This window comes from Salvia splendens, chromosome 11 (assembly GCF_004379255.2).
Source record: "Salvia splendens isolate huo1 chromosome 11, SspV2, whole genome shotgun sequence".
Lineage (NCBI taxonomy): Eukaryota > Viridiplantae > Streptophyta > Magnoliopsida > Lamiales > Lamiaceae > Salvia > Salvia splendens.
The window spans coordinates 34,604,231-34,624,597 of NC_056042.1; the positions used below are offsets into that span (position 1 = coordinate 34,604,231).

Genomic DNA, 20,367 nt, shown 5'->3' on the forward strand with positions numbered 1-20,367 from the left:
TTGAGTGCGGTCCGCAGACAGCTCAGGGAAATGTGGGACATTGCGGACCAGACTCCGGGCCGATGAGGCAGACCGTCGCAAACGGTCGTTAGACAGCTCATCGACCCGAGGGGACAGAAGGAAGCCCGATCATAGCGATCAGGGGCATCCTCGTCGGACTCCATTTGAAAGAATTCAAAGGGCTCCGGTGCAAGACAGATTGGGACCTCGTCTCAATCCCGACGAGAAGCCGCCCGCTCAGTTCGTACCGCTGAACAAGCCGAGAGCGGAAATTTTCGAACTGCACTCTGACCTATTCGAAAAAGCCAAAGCGGATGACGAAATCAGCCGCGCGCCGACCACAGGATACGCTTCTCACTGTCCTACCAATCAAAGAACCACGGCGACAGAGGACTCGGTCAACATCAGAGTACTGAGGAGTGCAGAAAACTTGGCTGCAGGTATACGATGTCTTGTGAAGGCGGGACATTGAAAAAATACCAAAGCAAGCAGCCAAAGAAGAATAAAAAAGCAGATGGTGCGAACTGCGCTCCTCAGGATCCGCAAAAGGCAGCCGGATCCGAAGACGATGACGAGCCGCAATATGATGGAGTAATCCAGACTATTGACGCGCTCCCTGCCGGAAGACCAAGTCGTCCCTAAAGTCAGAGCGCAGAGGCTCCCAATCGAGAGGAGCCAACGCATAAAAAGGCTGAAGCAGGACGAAGTGATTACGTTCTCGGCTGCTGATCCCGTCCCGGCCATCTCTCCTCACCAAGACGCCATTGTCATCCAAGCCGGAGTGGCAAACAAACTGATCCACAGGGTGTTTGTGGATTACAGGAGCGGTCGGTTAGCATTCTTTTTAAAGAGTGCTTTGACAAACTAGAAGTGGACCCAGCTCGGCTCAGTCCGGCTCCGCTTCCCCTAAAGAGCTTCGGCCCAGGATTATCAGCCTTCCGATCACGGTGGGGAAAGCGCCTACTAGCTCCAGTACGATGATTGAGTTTTTCGTGGTGAAAGCTCGGTCCCCGTACAACATCATTCCTGGAAGAGACTGGCTCAACACAGTTCGGGCCGTTTGCTCACTTATCACCTCACCATCAAGATCCCTACTAAAGGAGGATAGCGGTCATCCGAGGTGACAAAAGAGAGCAAAGGAATGTCTGCAAATTGCGCTTAGAAGTGCGGAGCAGTCTAGATCGCACCACCAAGCATAGCAATCACAGCAGCCGGAGTCAGAGGCGATGACCGAAGTCATACCGGAGCCGAACTCGATGACAGTTCAGCTGTACGAAGACGATCCATCCAGAACGGTTAAGATCGGCTTGCGCGGGAACGCCCTACTTCGGGAAAAAACCATCCAGCTCCTCAAGGAGTATAAAGACGTCTTTGCATGGTCTCCGTTGACATGACCGGAGTGCCCCCCGAGTAATCACTCATCGGTTAAATATTGATCCTTCAGTCCGGCCGATAAAACAGAAGCAAAGACTCTTTGCGGCAGAAACGAAGTCAAGTCATCCATGACGAAGTCCGTCAATTATTGAAGGCGGATGTGTTTATTCGAAGTGAAGTATCCTTCGTGGGTGGCCAATCCTGTCATGATCAAGAAAAAGGAAGGAGGATGGCGGATGTGCATAGATTTCACCGATCTAAATAAGCACTGTCCCAAAGATTGCTATCCCCTTCCGAACATAGATAAAAAAGTAGAAGCTTTGATAGGCTTTGAAATTTTTGTTTTCCTGATCTGTACAAAGGATACCATCAAGTTTTAATGGATGAGATTGACGCTTCAAAAACGGCCTTCATTACTGATTTCGGCATTTTCGCGTTATAAAAAGATGCCCATTCGGTTTAAAAGAATGCCGGAGCCACTTATCAAAGGATGGTAGACAAGCTTTTTCCGGCACCTGATTGGAAAGGAGGTCGAAGTGTATGTTGACGATATAGTCGTCAAAAGCAAAAGCACTTCGGAGTACGAGCACAACCTCAGTCCCACTCTCAACGTGCTCAAGAAAGCCAACCTCAAACTATCCCCAAAAGTGTACCTTTTTGGTAGATTCGGGAAAGTTTCTGGGTTGTTGGGTTTCAAAGGACGGACTCAAGGCAAACCCCTCAAAGTTTCAAGTCGTTCAGAACATGGCAATGCCGAAGTCCATACATGACGTGCAAAGGCTAACCGGATGTCTAGGCCGCACTGAATCGATTCCTTTCCCAAGCAGCCGAAAAAAAGCAACTGCCGTTCTTCAAGGTGTTGAAAAAGGCACCAAAGTTCGAGTGGGGAGCCGAGCAGAAAAAGAGGCCTTTGACGAGCTCAAAAGTTATCTAGCCGAGCTTCCTATTCTCTCGGCTTCTCTGCTCCAACCGAAGCCGAAGTAATATTCTTATACTTAGCGGCATCGGATCAAACCATCAGCGCGGTGCTTGTACGAGAAGAAGGCCTAAAGCAGCTTCCCATCTATTTTACAAGCCGAGCATTAAGAGGTCCAGAAACCAGGTATCAACCTCTGGAAAAGATTGCTCTGGCATTAGTAAATGCGCAAGGAGACTGCGGCCATACTTCTATGCTCACAAGGTATGCGTCTTAACTGATCTGCCACTTCGGCAAGTGTTGACCAAACCAGAAGCATCAGGCAGAATCGCCAAGTGGGCTATAGAGTTGGGAGAGCACACAATTGAATATCTACCTCGGAAAGCCATCAAGGGACAAGCCTTGGCAGATTTTCTTGCAGAAGCAAAGTTCGATCAAGCAATTCCTGTTATTGCCGAACAGAAGAATTCTGCCAATGCCGAACTAGCACAGCCTTTGGAATCCGAAGTAGATGCCGCCGGACTGCTGGAGCGGATTCGTAGATGGAGCTTCAAACAAGATGGGAAGTGGAGCTGGTATTTTACACTTGTCGCTCCCGACGGACACGAGGTAACCTACTCACTTCGGTTCCTATTCCCCACTACTAATAATGAAGCCGAGTACGAAGCCCTCCTGGCCGGACTCCAGTTAGCGCAAAGTCTGCTCGTCAAATCTCTCAAAGTCCATTGTGATTCACAAGTCATAGTAAATCACATGTTGGGTACAAGTGAAGCTCGTGACGAGAGAATGAAGAAGTATTTGGACAAAGCGCAAAGCATCAGCCGAAGTTTCTCCTATTTTCGGATAATCCGCATTCCCAGAGCGGAAAATAGCCGAGCAGATACCTTAAGTAAGTTGGCCTCAGATCCGAGCTCAAAGGCGGAAGAATTAATGCATCGAAGCATTGATGAAGCCGAGGTACATTCAGTATCCAGCTCGCCGAACTGGATGACGCCGATCTTGCAGTATCTGGATCAAGGACAATTGCCCGAGGATAAGAGAGAAGCTCGGAAGATCACGTGCCGAGCACTTCGGTACGAACTTCATGAAGGAGTCCTCTTTAGAAAGTCTTACCTCCAGCCGTTATTGCGGTGCGTAGGACCAGAAGAGACGGACTACATCCTCAGAGAAGTTCATGAAGGATCGCGCGGTAGCCACATCGGAGCCAGAGCTTTAGCTAAAAAAGTTCTGAGATGGGGATATTATTGGCCAACCATGGTACAAGAGGCAGTGCAGCTCGTCAAGAAGTGTACGAAGTGCCCAAATTCATGCAAATGTCCCAAGGATGCCGCAGACCGATCTATACACTATGCAAAGCCCTTGGCCTTTCATGCAATGGGGCATAGACATAGTGGGACCACTTCCTCAAGCTCCTCGGCAAATGAAATTCCTTATCGTTGCCGTGGACTACTTCACGAAGTGGGTGGAGGCTGAACCATTAGCTACGATAACGAGCTCAAAGGCATTGGACTTCGTCTGGAAGAACATAGTGTGCCGATTTGGCATACCCCACATCCTCATCTCGGATAATGGGACTCAGTTCACCGACAAGACGTTCAAGAATTGGTGCCAAGAGCTGAACATTCAACAGCGGTTCACTTCGGTCTCCCATCCCCAAGCAAACGGACAAACGGAAGTAACGAACCGGATTCTGGTGAAAGGGTTAAAAGCTCGGTTAGAACAAGCCAAAGGTCAATGGGTAGAAAAATCTCCCTCAAGTCCTATGGTCCTACCGAACTACACCCAAAACCTCCAACGGTGAAACTCCGTATAGTCTGGTGTACGGCACTGAAGCCGTAATTCCGGTGGAGATCGGCGTACCCAGTCCCCGAACTCTAAATTTCTCCTCAGAAATGAATGACGACGGACTGAGAGCAGAACTAGATCTCGCCGAAGAAAGAAGAGAATTGGCGTGCATAAAAGCAGCCAAGTATAAGGAGCAAGTAGCCCGGTATTATAACCAAAGGGTGAAAAAGCTTCAATTTTCAAGTGGGAGATCTAAGTTTAAAGTTACATAACTAAGAACATACATTTAAAACAGATAACTATGATCACTTCCCAACAATTCTTCTGCTATTAGATTGCTTTCAGATCTTCTCTTCTTCTTCTGGAGTTAAGTCCCTCCTAGCCATCAGCGGAGTAAGGATAGCTGCCTTGATGTTCGTTCCTGAATATCACTAGCTGCCTTGAGCTTCCGTTCCTGAATATCACATTCCCTTTCACGTGTGACTCTCATTTCACGCAGTGCTGCAGTGAAATCATTAGGGATTGTATACGATGGCGTTGCAACTTCTTTGCCTTTTCTTTAGCCTTACCCTTAGCTTGATCTCTTCCGGTAGGAAGTTGCAATGTTGAAGAACGACTCTCAGGAGTGGAGTCGATTTGAGGTCCTCCTTCCTCACTAGTCCTCGACCTTTTTGAGCTCCCACGACTTTCTTCAAGACTATCTTCATCTGGCTGGAAACGCGTTTGAACCGGTGCTATTCAATTTCAATTCCCACTTGGGATTGTATCTCATCACCTCCTCAAACACCTTATGTGAGTAAATTTTCTCTTACCATACAGTTGTTGAGCGGTTTTCTCAATGTCATCATTAGACTGGCCACTCGTAGCTCGATCATGTGCTTTTTGTATGCACCAACCCACTTTGTGACATGTGTTGAGTCGTTTGTAGCGTTGTCTCAATGACTCCGAACTTCTTTGTTGGGCCCATTCCCGGATTTTTTTCTTGTTTCCTCATATTGATCAAGAACATTTTGCCATAGATGGGCATTAGTTTGGTTGGTGCCAACAACTGCATCCCTACTCACGAAACACCAAGCAGACATTAATGCCATATCTTCTTGCTCACTCCAATCATGTGGAGTGTTTGAAGCACTCAAGTTGGTTGGTGATATGTTTTGGCTTGAATGTTGGTTTTGAAATGAACTTTGGAATTGATCAGAATTTGGAAAATCATCAAAACTAGGAATATAATCTTGAGAATGATTAAAATTTTGGGAAGGGTTGTAGTTTTGGGACGGATAGAAATTTGGGGAATTGGAGAATATATTATTCTCATCATCCTCCATAGTTAGCACAAAGAAGTAAACTAAAAAATATGAAATTTTATCAAACAAGAAGGATTATAGGAGAGAGGAGAAAAAGATGATATTTTTTTTATGCAAAACTATACCAAATGTGGTCTCTATTTATAGAGGAAGAAAAATTATGAATTTTGATATATTTTTTATAATTTTATAATATTTTATATAAAGATATATTAATTTAAAAAAATATATATATCAACCAATGAGATTGTGCCATTTGGCACAATCTCATTGGATGATGGAATTGAGACCAGGCGGTTGGTGTTTTGGGTGTTGGGCGACCGCGGTTGGCATCTGGAGGGAGATTGATTTCAATTTAATTTTTTTTTTAATGTGGGGTGAGGTGGAGGTCGACCAACCCCACCCGATAAACATAGTCTTAGAGATGTACTTACCGAACATTTAACGGACATAAGTGACTCAACTACTGAACACCAATTCCAGACCCCAAACCAAACTAGATCTGGCCACGAACTAGTAGCCACTACCTTGATCCCACCAAATCATAGAGGAATATTGGATTACACTTCTAAATTACACCATAAATCTTGATTTTGATTTTTATAGGAATATTATTTTTTAGGAAAATTATGTGGAGTACATTTCTACGTCGAATAATTGAGTAATGACCTTTTTGCAATTACTAGCTCTCAGTATAAAGTTAACCAATATCTAAATGCTGAAACCATTAACTTTTAATAGTTACATCTTAAAATTCGATTTTAGCCACAAAAAGAGTAGGACTACATGGCAAGTGAAAATTGAAGTGACGATTCAAATATTTAATTCTTGTTTCCCCCTAAATTAATACGCAACGTTTTGACATTGAAATATGACTTCAAATTTAATAAGTACAATACAATAGCTTATAACCTAGTAAATAATACTTCATCCGTTCTACAGTAATAGAGGCATTTCATTTTAAGAACTTGTTTTGAAAAAATAATAATAAATGGTTAAAGTAGAGAAATATAAAAATAAGATAGAGAAGAGTGTAGAGAACAATATTATCTACACTATTCTCTACCTTACTTTACTATTTCTCTACTTTAATCATTTATTATCATTTTTCAAAATGAGTGCTCAAAATGAAATGCCGAGGGAGTACTTTATAAGGCGGTGTTCGATTTTCTAGATAAAATAGTAGTAAGATATAATCAAGATTGAGTTGTGAGATTATTAGGGGGTTAGCAATGACTAACTATCCTATGATTATCCATCTAAGATTGAGTTGTGGGATTAAATCTCATGAACCAAACACACTACATATTTAATATCGAGATACAATCTTGCAAACCGAACACCCCCTAATTTTCACGTAATCATATTATTATTTTTTAAATTACATACTCTAGTATATTATACTATGTGATTGATAATTAAAGTATTACTACATGATATTTATAGACAAGAGAACTATAATATCACATAAACAGAGAAACACATTACATCATATTTAGGCGGAATTGATTAAATCAATAACCTTTCGTAAATGATAGTCTTGTGGTGCATCCCTATTCTCGGCAAGCCTTGGCGCAGGGCATTGCACCACCACTGTCGTTTAATTTAATGACTCAGTGTTTTATATTACATCTATATACGATTTTAATCACATCTAATAGAGATTAAGTTCGTAATCTAATGAATAAGTATAACAAATTACCAATTTTGAATTGTGCATGAGTGCATAAAAAGCTTATTCTCAAACATACATGTAGGACTATTTTTTTCCCATTTCTAAAAAAACACACTTTATACTCCAATTATTTTCAAAAGTATTTATGTCCACACACACACACACACACACACACACTTACTTTATAATGTGTGTATATAAAGAAGCCCTCCATCCTAGCAACCAACAACTAGTCAAGTTTTTGCCACAAACCTCTCAGACAGCTCTCCCCCTCTCTCTCTCTTTCCTCTCTCTCCAATAATTTTTCCTTTGACAAACATCAAACTCCCAAAACAAGCACAACTTCATTCTCACTTTTCAACTCTGCCCAAACCCACAAACATAGATAGCAAAGCAAAGAAACACAAGATGCTTCTCCCTGTCTCTCCCCCCTCCTAAATCCCCTCTCTCTTTCTCTCCCACTCTCTCTCCATGGATTTCGCCCTCCTCCCCTCCGACACAGCCTTCTCCTTGCAAAATGGCGACGCCGACAAGCCCAAATACTGCCACGGATTCGGGTTCTCAAGCAAGACAGAGCAATAAATGAGGATGATTAAGGGTAGTTTAAGATGTCCAGAACTCATCTTGCGGTGAGGGTTCACTGCGAGATCCAACGGCTGTGGTCTCTCCAATGCAGAGATGCTCAGCTTCTCTTCCCCAAACCCCACAGCCTCTCACATTGCCTTACTATCACTGCTCATCCAATGCATTTGCTAGAAATGCAGGTAAAGATTGGATTTTTATCTTTTTTTTTTCATTCTTGTTGCATGAAAAGTTGGAGCAAATTTGAAATGGGGTTTGTCAAGATCTTATCTTTTTGCTAGTATGGTTGTTGGGTTTGTTTTTTTTATGGAAGAATTCATCTTTGGTTTAGTTTTTTTTTTATATGGAAATATGCTTTGTGTCATCATCTTATCCACTCTATTTTGGCGGCCACTGTTTGTTTCTCTCACTCTCTCACTGTTGGAGAAGAAAAAGGATAAAGAAAAGAAGTTGTGATGTTTGGAACTGTGGTTTGTTTTAAGACATAATGTTACACCACCACAAAACAAAGGAGATTCAAGATTTTTTTAGTTTTATTAAGGAAAGATGGGATTTTAGTTTCTTTCATGTGAAGTGAGGAAATTTGAAATGGTGGTTTTGTAAAGATCTTACCCTTTTTTTTTTTCTAGTATGGTTTTGGGTTGTTATTGTTTTTTTTGAAGGAATTCATCTCTGGTATAGTTTGTTTTTTTTTTGTGGTTGTGAAATCTTTCTTGGAAGTACACCATCTTATCCTCCCTATTTTTGGAGGCACTTATTTGTTTCTCTATCTCTTTCACTAAAGAAAGAAGAAGTTGTGATGTTTGAGGACTGTGGTTTATTTAGGACAATATGTTACACCAACCACAGAGTAAATGTGTTCACGATTTTTTTGTTTTTTAGTTTTATTAAGTGATTATGTTGGATGTAATTGCACCTTTTGAAGTGTGTGTTGTGTGTGTAGTAGGGATGAATGGTGGAAGCATGCAGCATGGTGTGAGGGGGCCATTCACTCCATCACAATGGATGGAGTTGGAGCATCAAGCCTTGATCTACAAATACATCACTGCCAATGTTCCCATTCCTTCTTATCTTCTCACATCCCATTAGAAAAGCCTTTGAAGTTGTTGGTTTCTCTTCCCTCAGATCCAATCCTGTAAGCTTCCCTTCTCTCCTCTCTCTCTCTTAAGTTTGTTACCTTTGTTCAGTAGTTAATGCCTGAGGTCAAATGTTGTGTGATTTTTATAAACTAACTAACTGTTGATATGGGTTAGTGGGATGGAATGGTTTCCATTTGGGATACTCTAGCACCGACCCAGAGCCGGGTCGGTGCCGGAGAAACCGATGGGAAGAAAGTGGCGGTGCTCGCGGGACGCGGTCGTGGACCAGAAGTACTGCGAGCGCCACATGAACCGAGGCCGCCACATGAACCGAGGCCGCCACCGTTCAAGAAAGCCTGTGGAAGCCCAATCCGCCGTCGCCTCCAACACCACACCGCGAAGCCAACCGTTGCTAGGTGTGGAAAATCTCAACAAACTCAAATTTAAAAATATTTTTTTCTGCGTCCGCCACTAACACAACTTGTACATAACATATCCCTCCCTCAGCAGAAGTATTGTTGAGAACACCTCCTCTCTCTCCAAACCAAACCACCAAAGACTACCAACACCAAGATTGGGAGCGGAACGAGTTCGGCCTCGTGTGTTCCGACTCGCTCGTGAACCCCTTAAACAGGAGCGGCTCCGGCAGTTCATGGACCAGCCCGACCGCGACGTGGGACCGGACACACTCTCAATATCCATGGCATCCTCACCCCCGAGATCAGGACTATCTCGGGAGCTTGAGATGGGTGGCTAGGCTTGGGCAACCGCCCGAGCAGTAAACAACTGGGCTCCCATCTCATGGGAGCCCAGTGCCATTGGAGGGCCTCTCGGGGAGGTCCTCCACAACACGACAACAACAACCACTAGCGACGCGAAACAGCTCAACCTCATCGAGAGATGGGACAGTCCCCGGCTGGACGCGTCTCCCACGGGAGTCTTGCAGAGGGGCGCCTTCGCGTCCCTCTCCAACAGCAGCGTGGCGGGCAGCCCGCCGCACGACGTCTCAGCTTATCCATCACTGCTCTAAGAACAAGAATTGCTCACACAATCAATTCACTTGTAATAGTGCTAGATATATGTTGTATTAGTTGAAACTTATAAGCATATTTTGTGTGGTACTCTTTGATTTATAGTTATTATCTATATAGGCTTCTTGTTTGGTGGGGATTTTTGAGTTTGAGATATCATGATTTTGTTATAGGTTGGTTGGAGGGGAGCATGCTTGTTTTGTGGTTGTGATTTGTTGTTGGTGGGGCATCTAATAACATATCTTTTCACTGTTTAGTATTTATATTGCAATTAAAGGCTTCTTGACTTTTTCAGAGGTAGTACTCACTAAATTGTTGCAAGGCCAAATCAAATGGGTTAAAATTTAAATTTTTAATCTGTTTGAAAGAAAAAGAATTCAAAATGGCATGGTTTTGAGGTTGAATCTTCTATGATACTTATCTGTTTGCTACATTAGTTAATTTTTGTTGGAATTTGAAATCGGGGTAATACTTTAAATATCAAAGTTCGTGTATTTCGTACAAAATTTATAGATTATCGAAAAACCAAAAATTCATTTATAGTTCGTGGATTTACTGGCAATTAACGATGGACCAGCTGGGATATCCTAACTTCCGTTTCCGACGTTGAGATGTGGGTTGATCTATCCTCTTTGGTGGTTGGTTTTGATAATTTTTCGTTTCTTCCTCTTATGTATCTAGTCATCCCTTTTCCACTTGATAGTACATAGGATCTCGACTTGTGGGACCTCTACTTTGCATAATCGTGTTCTTGTTTAGATCTTAGTCACTTTTGAGCTAATATCATGTTTTTGAAACATTACATTTTGATCTTATTTACGGGTTGGAGGTCTCCCTAAACATCCCGCCCACAATGGACATTTTTGATTAAAAAAAAATTTAAGTTTGATTTGCCCTTAGTAGATAAAGGTTTGGACCATGAAGATCTTTTTGGATGCTTGGGAAATCTTTCTTTTAATTGCTTTAGTCTCGTGTGGTCCATTTTAAGACTTTTCTTTTACTCTTCAATAAGAATAAATGTGACTTCACCATGGTAGATAATTTGAATGAAGAAAATTACATAAACGTTGCGAGTTTAATAGCTGAATTTAAGGAGCCTAAAGGAGCACGAGTCATATTATGAAGCTTGTCGTTCTTGACTAATTTGTAAGTATAAATTGACATCCTACTCGACCATAGTAGAACACATTAGATGGTTACCCAAGCTAGTTGGTTTCTTGCAGATGGAAATTTGTGTTGGACATTATAATTGTACTAATTCAATCTTCTATTGAGACTCTGACCAAACACAAAATCCCAATTTCACCATTAAACTCTAGTCTCTACCTAGAAAATGAACAATTGACTAAAAACAACAGTATTTTGATAAAATTAGGCATGACCAGATTTGGATAGTAATTACTAAAGCATGATTGGTTTAAATATTTATAGTAGAAATTGTAGCATTCTATTAGGCATATTACGATACTGGAGAACTGGCATTAAGCAGTTGCTATTTAAAGAGAATAGAAGATATACTGCCTCCGTCCCAGTTAAGATGACCCATTTTTGTGTTTCATAGGTGTTTTGTTAAAATCATAATAAATAGTTAAAGTAGAGGAAAACGTAAAGAAAGAATAATATTGAAGAGAGTCTCTTCTGTATTATTATCTCTCTTAATTTATAATAAATAGTTAAAGTAAATGAAAAAGTAAAGTAATAGAAAGAATAATGTTGAAAAGAGTCTCTTCAATATTATTCTCTCTTAATTTACTCTCCCTCCACTTTAACTATTCATTATGATTTTTACAAAACGCAAAAAAAATGGGTCATCTTAATGGGACGGAGGTAGTACTATCTTATAAATTGACAAACATGATCCAATTTATTAACAATAAACAAAAGCTCAAGACCCAATCATTTTTCCAACACTATAGTAAAATCTAAGCCTATGGTATCTCTATATTCAGATAATAAAACACAAGAGAACAAATTCACTCTGAGCCACCCCTACGAAGTAAGAATCTATTCAACAAAAAGGAAGCCATTCTCCAGCATATTCGGGAAAATATCAAAGAGCAGGTTCGAAGGTAACAGATCGAGTCCACTGAAACAGCAAAAGAGAAGACATGAAAGTACCCATCCAAACAAATGTTAGGATAACAAGAAATATAAGCAACATGGATAAGGCAGTACATATTCTTCACAATGGCAAGCTTTTGAAAAGCCTGTGGCATCATCAAAGATCAATATACTTACAAAATGTGAGGTCATAACAAAAAGAAGGTTAAAGAATGAAATTTAGGAATCAAAAGGACAAGAACCATTTTCTGGAATATGGAGGTGTGCGTAACCCAAATTTCTGGTTATATTTGTAATGAAATTCAGGCTTTAAAACACCACCAAAACTCAATATGAGGAGAGGCCAAACATACAGCAAACAATGTGTCTACTTTGCTATATTACAAATGTGGCCAACTCCTTCAAAATACACTGATTAAGAAGAGTAAAACAAAGGCAGTTTCTTTATTTAAAAACAGTTTTTAATCAAACAGATTTAGCATCAAACTGCAGTAATATTTTAAGCAAATTCACAGGCAACAGCATAATCATTAAAACAGTACTCTACCTAATAAAGTACTTAACACAGCAAAAGCATTGAAGCTGCTGAAATTTCAATCAATTCTTGATAGATTGATGTTAAAACAGAAGGTGATCTTAGTGGACTTTTCAAAATCACAAAAAGTCATGATTACTGAAGTTACATAAATATTGAAATTAGTACTGACAAGTAATTATGACAGTTTCCATATGTTTAAATCCAACTTTGTTATGATAAAACTTCATCAATTTATCCAGGCAATACAAATTTCAGAAAACTGGCAATTAGTGATTTGCAATACTGCATAGATCAGCACAGAAATGTTGACCTAAAAATTGAAACTTGACAGTAATTTTTCAGATATATTCTGATTTCATCAATTGAGCAACCGTGAACTACCAAATTACATATTGAAAGGCAAAAGCATCTTGAACCAAAAACAATACTAAAATCAAATAAAAAAAGTAAACGAACAAATGAAAATTAGAGGTGGGAGCTCATATTCTATGGGTGTAAAATGAGTCTATCAAGCTGCGGAAACAGCATTCAGTACGAGGAATTGTTTTACAATCATCGCAACCACACTCTAATCGCCACCAATTACGATTCCGGATTCAACAAAAATTTAAACAATCAATAGAGAATTCGCATTGCCAATACAGCTGAAATATTATGATTTCATCAATTGAACAATAACAAATTCAACGATGACGGTAACATTTTGAAAGGCAATAACGCACAGATCCAAAAACAATAATAAAATTAAAAAATCGAATAATAAAAGGAAACGAGAAGCTGGAAAATAGAGATTGCTCATATTCTATGGGTGTAAAATGAGTCTGTCAAGCTGCGTAACAGCAATCAGTACGAGGAATTGTTTTACAATCATCGCAACCACATCCTAATTCCCAGCTGTTTCGATTTCAAATTCAACAATAATTGGAAAATTAAGAAAGATTTCGCACTGAAAATATAAATAAATAACTCAATCCAGAGATGGGAGCTGAGCTCTGTCGATGAGTGATTCTGAAGAAGAGGCGGTGTGGCGTTTAAATAAAGGATTAAAAAATATTTTTCAAAACCCTAGATGTTCTTCATCGCCTCCATATCTCGCGAATCTCGCCCAATTTTGAGAGACAGAAATTCTTCTTTGGGCTTTATTGTTAGCCCATTAATGTCATATCTTTTGGTTAAAGCCCATTTATATAAGCATAATTCGACGGCCCGATAAACAGGACTCGTATTTTTTTGGGACGTTATTTTTTGCGATTAATTTTTTTAAATAAAATCAACTAATCTCATTTGAAAATTTGTTAAGAAACAAACTAAACTTAGAAAAAAATCGAAAAATCCCTAAAATCATTTCTTCTTCTTCTTCTTCTTCTTCACGAGATCTTCTTCTGAGCTCAGCTACGGTAAATCTATTCGTTTCTCTACCTTTTTCCTAATCCACAAAGACTTGAGCTTGAATTCAATATTTCAAAAATTGAAAAATGTGTGCTTTTGGAACTATTGGAGTATAATTCTTACAGCACTTGGCATTTTGCAGTGCAATTGAGATGATCTGAGCTTACTTGCTGCAAGCATGGCAAGTAACCCGCCACCATCTGGTTCACAGGTAGATTTTCAGAGCAATTTATTTATTTTGTATTTTGGAAAGGTTATGTTTTAGTTCATCTTAGAAAGATTGGATTTTTTTTGTTGAATTTGGGATAGTAATGCAATTGTGTTAATCGTTTGTATATTCCGGTAGCTACTAGAGAGATATTCTGACTTTTGTTAGTGAGTATAATTTGGTATATCATTCTAGCTCGATTATTTAGCTTTGAGGTTTGATTATAGGCAGTTTAGAGTTCATTTTTAAATCAATTTGTGATATCGATCTTTTCGAACGCTTGTTTTCATCGACAGCCACATTGGTCACATCCTGCATCTGAATCAGTGGCTCCTCAGAATTTTGCTCCTCCATATCCTATGCAAGTATGTAATTCCAACATATATTGAATGAAGAAGATTATTTTGTTATATTGTTTCTTCTAGTGAGATATGTAAATCTCATGGTGGTTGCATTATTGGCATATATGTATGCTGCAGTTCCATCCTGCCACACTGGCACAACATGGACAACAGCTTATGTCTCCACAAAATATGGGGATGCCTCAAGGTCAAGGTCAACCACCTCAATTTTCCTTAAGGTATTATTACAACAAGGAGACTAAGCAATCAAAATGGACGATACCCGATGAATTGAAGGTTTGTTTGGGAAAGAGTTCTTTTATATTGATTTTCCTTGTGTTGGACTAATTTTCAGACTTGTGCCTCCAGTTGGCTTGAGAACAGGCAGAAAAAGCTGCTGCTGAGGCATCACACCCGGAAGTGAATGCTATCTCTGCACCACCTACAGTCAGTGGCGCTTCAGTTGAACAACCACCTGCTACGGACAGCTTGGCAAGCTCCACTACATCAATAGGAGCTGGAGTTGTTTTAAGTCCTGTTCCAGCTGCTCCAGTTGCTTCTGATGTTAAATCTCCTATTATGATGTTCTCTGAACCAAGAGCTCAAACACCTGTTGCAAGTGCAACCGGAGTGTCAATGACAAACACAGTGGCTTCCTCCCCTTCTGATGTTCCAATTAAATTGCCGAGCTCCAGGTTAATGCCAATATATGAAGTTGTTTTAATGAACTCAGTCCAGATTGCTTAAAGGCCTTACTGGTTTCTGCTTGAAAATATTTCAGGATCAGCTTGGAAAATCCTTCATTACAAGTGGGGTCAAGTCCACCGGCCGGGGTTTCAGTCCCGGATGGAGAAGTAAGACTTGTTTATTAAGGCATTTATTTGCAAACTGTTTCTCATACTCTGTGCTATAATCGTTTCATGGCTATTTTTAGGAGAAGAAAAGAGAAACTGCTGTTGCAGGGAAAATGAATGCAGCACCAGTTGAAGAGAAAACTACGGAGGATGAACCTTTCTTATATGCTACGAAGCAGGTACTTTCTTTTTTAGGGTGTGTAGATACTGACTTTATAATGCTTAGTCAATTATTACTGCCATAAACAATGATTAATGGTAATTGCCTCTTCAGGAGGCAAAAAATGCGTTTAAAACACTATTAGAGTCTGCAAATGTGGAAGCCAATTGGACCTGGGACCAGGTAAATTGAATCTTCTTCTCTGTTCATCTATAATTGCTTTGAACTTGTTACATATTGATATCAACGCTGTATCAGGCTATGAGGGTGATAATTAATGACAAAAGATATGGTGCTTTGAAAACACTTGGTGAAAAAAAGCAAGCATTCAATGAGGTAAATACATGAATATGTTTATAATATTTTATTCATGTGTTCCTGCTTATTGTAGATATAATTTATTTTTGTCTGTTTATCTTTGATATTTGTACTTGCATTGTTTTTTTAGTACTTAATGCAAAGGAAAAAGATAGAGGCCGAGGATAGACGTCACAGGCAAAGAAAAGCAAAGGAGGATTTTGTGAAGATGTTGGAAGTAAGGATCTCTATTTGTTCAATACTTCTGTTCCATATTTCTCCATATGTGTTTGATTTTCACTATACATCTTTTGACAATCTTACACATGTCAGCTTGAAATAATTTCTTTCTCGTCTTCAGAATATAACCCTTGGTTCTTGCTTTGGTTCCTATCACTGTTCCTCACCCATGGACATGTTTCTCATTGAGTATACTGCTGTTCTTGGTTTGCAGTATGCATTATAAGAGACTTATTTAGTGTGTGTTTTTGCCTTAGGAATCTGAAGAACTCACATCATCTACACGTTGGAGGTTGTTAACACTTCCTAATTTTTATTGCTCAACTTTTATTCCGGAATTTTTTTTCTAACTTCTAAAACAACCAGCAAAGCACTGACAATGTTTGAAGATGATAAACGGTTCAAGGCTGTTGACCTAGAAGTGGATCGTGAGGATCTCTTTAGAAACTATTTGGTGGACCTTCAGAAAAAGGTATGCAATAGATCATATTGTCCTTTGAGTTTTGGGAAATACTAAGCTTACATAGTTGCATCCTATTATATCTTCAAATTATTGATGTAATACTTTAGAATACACTGTAGCTACCAATGTGAATTATTACTAGTATTAGAGTTCACGATTTCCTTCATGTTAGCATAGTAGTAATAGATTTTAAATTATTTATAGGTCAATCTTATACAGTGACCTGGATATGTATGGTTATCAGGCTAAATCATGTTCAGCTTTATGTGATGTATGAATTCGTTCATTGGTTAAGAGTCTAGAACTCTTGTTTTGTGTGAATGAATCATGGATTTCAATTTAAGTATTCCTGTGGGCTTTATATTTGAGATTATATTTTTTGTATGGATAATACACTTTGAGGATGTAATCCTAATCAGATGTTTGATTTAACCTGCGTGAGGTGAGTTGTGCAGAACACATCATCTACATGTTGCCTGCTTATGAATAAATCAATGGAAAGCTGCATGGTTGAGTTGTATGTGGCATTGAGGTTTTAATCCAATTCTAATCACATGTTACATGAGCTGTAATGACAGTTTCATCTGCAGTGGCCTTTGCTTGAGTTCTATATGTATGTGCATGGCTTTGTGTTCCAGGAGAAGGCAAAGGCTAAAGAGGAGAGTCGTCGGAATAGGCTGGAGTTTAGGCAATTCCTAGAATCATGTGATTATATCAAGGTATCTTTGCTTCGTTTGTTCATTAACTTTTCACCTTTTCACCCGTCATGCATTCTAACACATTCAAGTAAATTTTTTTTTAAATGTCAGGTGGATAGCCATTGGCGGAAGGTTCAAGATCTTCTGGAAGATGATGAACGGTGTACGTGCCTAGATAAACTAGACCGGCTTGATATCTTTCAGGTGAGTTATCATTGATGATAAGGCATTGTTCTATTTATAGGGTCCTTATTGTCTATATGATATGCATGATGCATCTGGACCTACAGCAATGACTGCATGTTACTGCTACAGGATTATATTCGTGATTTGGAGGAGGAGGAGGAGGAGGAAGAGCAGAAGAAGAGACAAAAGGTACTTCTAGGGATATGCTTTGTTTCAGCCTCTCCTGCTCTGATTGCTTTGATTCTGATTAATTTTTGAAAATCAAGGAACAACTGAAACGAGCTGAGCGTAAGAACCGTGATGCATTTCGCAAGATGTTGGAAGAGCATATTGCTGCTGGCACTATTACTGCAAAAACATTCTGGCCGGATTATTGTCGTAAGGTACATTTATTAGCTTTATATCTAATCGGAGATATTAACATATCTTTGCGATAATATATTAGTCTTTGGTTTCTGTTTTGGTTTAATGTTTATTTACCTTTATGCTTTCATATTCTCGAGTATTATGTTTATCATTTTATGCTACCATCATCAACACAGGTCAAGGATTCTGAAGCTTATGAAGCAGTTGCATCAAACACTAGTGGTTCCACACCCAAAGATTTGTTCGAGGATCTAACAGAAGAATTAGAGAACAAGGTACTTAGACCTATTTTTGCTAGGCTGCAAACTAGTTGTGTGGTTAACTAGTTCGTGAACTTAGAAGGACATCCTGTTTCTCCAACCTGAGCATCCTCGTGTTTCTTCTCTTGCTATTGTCGATGCTTCAATTCGTGGCTAACAACCATGTATTCTGTTCGTGCTTTTACTTGTGTGCAGTATGATGAAGACAAAACCCAAGTATAAAGGATGTTTTGAAGCAGGAAAAGGTGGAATTCTGTGACTTCCATTCCATTACCTTCCTTCAGTCTACTGTTGTGTTGATAGTTTGAACCTTAATCTATTACTTGTTCTCCATTTTAGATCACCGTTGCTTCAACATGGACATTTGAAGACTTTAAGTCCTCTTTGGGATATACTGCTGCTTTGTCTTCCATATCTGACATTAATTTGCAGGTATCAGTTTTTTCACTACTCGTTTTCCTTACATAGGTTTCACAATCATTTTTCGCCATTGATAGATAAACTTGTCTGTCTACTTGTTTTTGCTATAGAATGTGAGATCTGAATTCTTAATCACGCTTGTACTAAATTCTGATTGAATTAGCTAATGCCTCCATTCCGTGTTTGTGTATGAATACGTGTCTGCTTGTCGTTCTATTCTCCTCAAGAATTTAAGTTTCGTTAAGTTTCGATTTGATAGTTTTCTCCATGTGCGGCTGTGCCAAATGCCCAAATTTGAGATTTCTAATTGTGTCCATGTGAAATTGCAGCTAGTATACGAAGATCTAATTGATCGAGCTAAAGAGAAAGAAGAGAAAGAGGTTAAGAAACGTAAACGTCTAGCCAAAGATTTAACTGATAAATTGAGCAGCATAAAGGTACGTTAGATGTACTTGAGGGTGGAAGAATGTGTTTGATAGTTTAGCTCAATCTCACATTTTCTTTACTTCATCTTAGGAATTAAACGTGCTATCCACGTGGGAGGAATGCAAGCCACTAATCGAGGAAAGCTCAGAGTACCGGTGAACTTCTCTTAATTGGTTTCGAAATGCCTGCATCTGAATCGAGGTTTAATAAAATGCATGCTAATTATTTTCTTCAATCCGATTTTGTCATGTGTTTTCTAGGTCCATTGGAGAAGAAGACTTCTGCAGAGAAGTATTTGATGAATATGTCTCTCGTTTACAAGAGAGAGCGAAGGAAAAGGAGCGAAAGCGAGAGGAAGAAAAGGTAATGAAAATCCAACTGGAACATTGTCTGGAATTTCCAATTAATTAATCGAAAACTTTGATGGATTTCCAATACATGTATGTGCTTCTTTGTAGACGAAAAAGGAGAAAGAGCCGGAGGAGAAGAGAAAAGATAAAGAAAGAAAAGACAAAGATAGGGATCGCGAAAGAGAAAAGGAGAAAGATATTTCAAGAAAGGATGAAGAGACTGAAAATGTGGATTCAATGGAAACTCATGGATACAAAGTTGACAAAAGGCGTGAAAAGGAAAAGGAGAAGAAACACAGGAAGCGGCACCAGAGCCCAACTGATGATTTGAGTTCTGATAAAGACGAGATAGAGGAGACAACGAAGTCCCGCAGGCATGGCAGCGACCGTAGAAAGTCAAGAAAGGTAAACCAATCGCCTTGACCACCTATATCTTTGGACAAGTTACCTGTTCAATAATCTTACATTTTTTTTTACTGTATCCATATCCCTCAGCATGCATATTCACCAGAATCCAACAGCGAAAACCGGCATAAAAAACACAGAAAAGATCACCGTGATGGAACGAAACGGAGTGGTCATGAGGAGCTGGAAGATGGCGAACTAGGTGAGGATGGGGAGATCCAATAGCATCGCCACATCACTAAAGTTGATAACGTTTGTTTCTATACCTGAACTTAGTTTTTGTGTTCCTTTTCGTTAGACCATGCAATTTGAGATGAAAATCAGCTCCCATATTCTCTATTTCTGCACTTGAAGCATTGAGCATTATGTTTTATCGTCGAGCTAACTTTTTAGGGTCTCCGAATGATGTAGCGTTGGTGACTTTACTACATATTTTTCTAGTCGAGACGGGGATTGAGATTTATACCTTTCGTCTCAGTCTTACAAAGGGAGATCGTGGTCTTACTACGACGATTTTGAGTCGGGGATAGGGAGTTTGTATATTCGAATTAGCGCTTTGTTGGTGAAGATATACCATTTATAGGATTGATTGGACAAAGGGATACAATTATGTCTTGTTTTTTTGTTTCCTTTTCTTTAATTGATTTTGATATCGAATTTTCTTCTGTTGTGAAAATGGAAGTATACTGCGGCTGGGGCTGAAGTATGTGTTACTTTATCAAATTTCATTTTGTATTTTGTGTAATATCTTGTATTTCTTCATTTGGATTATTTCTTGGTATTAAATTAATATGGAATGGTTAATTATACCGTTTATTTGCTTACACTTATGTAATTAAAATGCTGTTTTTTATTGAGATATTGGCGTCTAATATCACAAAATTTTTCAAAAGTTTATTTTTTCCAACAACCTTAAAACTCTACACATAATATCACGAACTTAATAGTTACTCCGTATT

The 20,367-nt window shown here is 39.3% G+C and overlaps 2 non-coding genes and 2 pseudogenes across 2 annotated transcripts; 2 read left to right on the forward strand and 2 right to left on the reverse strand.

Moving 5' to 3' along the window:
* Nucleotides 1-7,286: 7,286 nt before the first annotated feature.
* On the forward strand, nucleotides 7,287-9,883 carry LOC121755003 (annotated as a pseudogene).
* Nucleotides 9,884-12,819: 2,936 nt separating this feature from the next.
* On the reverse strand, nucleotides 12,820-12,910 carry LOC121756667. The gene has a single exon (XR_006041045.1). It is a non-coding gene; the product is annotated as a small nucleolar RNA snoR8a (small nucleolar RNA).
* Nucleotides 12,911-13,134: 224 nt separating this feature from the next.
* Nucleotides 13,135-13,225, reverse strand: LOC121756669. The gene has a single exon (XR_006041047.1). It is a non-coding gene; the product is annotated as a small nucleolar RNA snoR8a (small nucleolar RNA).
* A 442-nt stretch (nucleotides 13,226-13,667) lies between these two features.
* LOC121755943 lies at nucleotides 13,668-20,153 on the forward strand (annotated as a pseudogene).
* Nucleotides 20,154-20,367: the final 214 nt, after the last annotated feature.